Source organism: Callorhinchus milii, unplaced genomic scaffold, assembly GCF_018977255.1.
Source record: "Callorhinchus milii isolate IMCB2004 unplaced genomic scaffold, IMCB_Cmil_1.0 Scaffold10, whole genome shotgun sequence".
Lineage (NCBI taxonomy): Eukaryota > Metazoa > Chordata > Chondrichthyes > Chimaeriformes > Callorhinchidae > Callorhinchus > Callorhinchus milii.
In genome coordinates, this window is record NW_024704751.1 from 20,182,314 (window position 1) to 20,185,954 (window position 3,641).

The following is a 3,641-nucleotide window of genomic DNA, read 5'->3' on the forward strand; positions in this document are numbered from 1 at the left end:
ACCAATTTATTATTGTTTTTGGTTTCTGGAGGGATTATTATTAGGCTCTGTGTGGAGTAAGGAAACTTGCCCAAGGTTTCACCCTCTGCCTGGAATTGAACTCAGGTCTCTCGCTTGCAAAGCGAGTGCTCCAACCACTGAGCTACAGGACAGCATCTCAGAGCGCTGTATATTGGCAGGGGTGTCCGCATGCAAAGAGGTAAGTTTTAAAGGTTGGATGTGAAGATAAAGAGGGGGAGTGTGAGCTTAGGTTAGGGGGATAATAGTAATAATAATCCTTGCACTTGATATAGCGCCTTATCACGTCTTTGAGACATCTCAAAGCGCTTCACAGAATATACTGTAAAGTGAATTGACTATTTGTGGACGAAATGTGGCAGCTAATCAAGCGCAGCAGCGTCCCACAAACAGTCGTGGATTGAGTGACCAATTTTATTATTATTTTTTAATGAAAGAATTATTACCCCTAGAAAAGTGATCTTCCATACAACTAACAACTTGGTTTCTACTTACTGTTAGGTAAACGGAGGTGTGTGGAGTAAGGAAACTTGCCCAACATTTTGCCCTGCCGGGAATCGAACCCAGGTCTCTCGCTTGCGAGGCGAGTGCCCTAACCACTGAACATAAGAATAAGGAGACCAAAACTGCACACAATACTCCAGGTGCGGTCTCACCAAAGCCCTATACAGTTACAGTAAGACTTCCCTACTGTTGTACTCTAAACCTTTTGCAATGAACGCTAACTGCCGTTCACCTTCTTAGTTGCTGCTGCACCTGCAAACGAACTTTTTGAGACTGGTGTACAAGGACACCCAAATCCCTCTGAACACGAATACTATTTAATCTCTCCCCCTCTAGAAAATAATCTGTTTTTCTATTTTTCCTACCTAGGTGAATAACTTCACACTTCCCCACATTAAATTCCATCTGCTACCTACTTGCCCACTCCCCAAGCCTGTCTATAGCCTGTTCCAATCTTTTTGCATCATCCTCAGAGCTTACTCTCCCACCGAGTTTAGTGTCATCCGCAAATTTAGATACGTTACATTCAATGTCCTCGTTGAGATCATTGATGTAAATTGTAAATAGCTGAGGCCCAGCACTGATCCTTGTGGCGCTCCACTAGTCACATCCTGCCAATTCGAGAATGACCCGTTTATCCCTACTCTGTTTTCTACCCGTTAGCCATTCTTCAATCCGTGCTAAAATGTTTCCATTAATCCTGTGGGCCTTAACCTTGTGCAATAGCCTTTTGTGTGGCACTTTGTCAAATGCCTTTTTAAAATCTAAATATACTACATCTACTGGTTCCCCCCTATCTAACCTGCAGATACATCTTCAAAAAAACTCTAAAAGATTAGTTAAGCATGACTTCCCTTTTGTAAAGCCATGTTGACTCTGCCTAATCTTGTTATGGTCTTCCAGGAATCCCATAACGACATCTTTAATTAAGGACTCAAGAATTTTCCCTACCACTGATGTCAGACTAACTGGTCTATAGTTCCCCATCTTTTCTCTCCCACCCTTCTTAAACAGTGGTGTTACGTTTGCAATCTTCCAATCAATGGGAACTGTTCCAGAATCCAGAGAATTTGGAAAGATCAAAGAGAAGCCATCCACTACCTCAGTAGCCACCTCTTTTAAAACCCTCAGGTCCAGGAGATTTATCGGTTTTAAGACCTGACAATTTATCTAAAACCACGTCTTTACTAATATTAATTCTCAAGTTGCTCGCTAACATTATCTTCTTGGTTCCCCTCTATTCTTGGTAGGTTTTCAGTGTCTTCTAAAGTGAAGACAGTAGCAAAGTACTTGTTTAACGACTCTGCCATGTGTTGTCCCCTACTATAATTCCCCCCGTCTCTGCCTGTAGCCAACCCACATTTACCTTTGACAGCTTCTTGCCTCTTCCTCTTTATATATTTGTAAAAACTCTTGCAGTCTGTCTTTATGTTCTTCGCTAGTTTGGCCTCATATTCCATTTTCTCCCTCTTAATTACTTTTTTGGTTCTCCTTTGTTGATCCCTAAAGTTCTCCCAAATCTTCGGGTTTACTCCTCATCTTAGCTGTTTTATAGGCTTCTTCCTTTAACTTTATACTTTCCCTAACTGCTCCAGTTAGCCACGGTTGGGCCACCTTTCCCGTGGCATTCTTATTCCTCAAAGGAATATGTGCTCGCTGGGAATTTTGAACCATCTCCTTAAACATCTGCCATTGCTGGTCTACTGTCAAATCCTTAAGTCTAATTTCCCAGTTTATTTTGACTAAATCCTCTCTCAAACCAGCAAAATTGGTTCTACTTAAATTTGAAACCTTTGCTTCAGACTTAACTACTCTCTCTAACTTAATGCTAAATTCCATCATATTATGATCACTTTGTCCTCGAGCAGCCTTAATTTCCAGTTTGCTGATCAGCTCTGCTTCATTGCACAAAACAAGGTCTAATATGGCCTGTTCCCTGGTTGGCTCCTTGGCAAACTGATCCAGATAATTATCCCTAATACGTTCTATAAACTCTTCCTCTATCTTTTCCCAATTTGGTTGTCCCAGTCTATGTGCAGATTAAAATCACCCACAATTAATGATTTTGCTTTACTATATGCTCTGCTAATTTCCTGATTTATACCTTGAGAGATACTGTGACTGCTGTTCGGGGGTCTATAAACTACTCCCACTAGAGTTTTCTGCCCCTTGTTGTTACGTACCTCTACCCATACTGACTCTACTTCCTGCTTTTCTGATTTAAAATCTTTCCTCTCTACTGTTTTTATCCCATCCTTTATTAGCAGGGCCACCCTCCCCCTCCTCATTTACCATATTGCTTATCTTTTCTATACACCACATACCCTGGAATATTTAGCTCCCACCCTTGGTCTCCCTGTAACCATGTCTTGGTGATGGCTACCAGATCATAGTTTGTTTCTATTTGTGCATTTAACTCATCTATCTTGTTTCGAATACTTTGCGCATTCAGATATAGCGCCCTTAATTCTGACTTTGGGCTATTAATCCTATTCTATCCCTGGGCTTCTTTTTCCCATTTGACACCCTTTGCTCATCTCCCTCATTAATCTGCTCTCCCACTTTCATCGATCCTAATTTTAATTATGACAGATTACATGTGATTGAATTTACACCCCCCCCACCCCCCTTAGTAGTTTAAAGCACTGTCTACCTCCTTATTTATTCGTGTTGCCAGGACATTTGTTGCAGCTCTGTTTAGGTGGAGTCCATTCCTTTGGAATAGCTCCCGTCTCCCCCAATACTGGTGCCAGTGGCCTATAAAGTGAAACCCCTGCCCTCCGCACCATTCTTTTAGCCAGGTATTCAGTTGTTTAATTTTTTTTGCCTGTACCAATTTGCCCCCGGCTCAGGTAATAATCCCAATATTAATAGCTTCGAAGTTCTACTCTTTAGCTTAACTCCCAATTCCCAGAACTTGCTCCTCAACTCGTCCATACCTGTCCTACCTACATCATTGGTCCCTATGTGAATCATAACTATTGGATCCACTCCCTCCTGCTTCAATTTTTTCTCCAGCCCAGAAGTGACGTTCTTCGCCCTGGCCCCAGGAAGGCAACAGAGTCTTCTTGTCTCCCTGCTATGGCTGCAGCAAAGTGTGTCAGTCTTCCTGACTATCT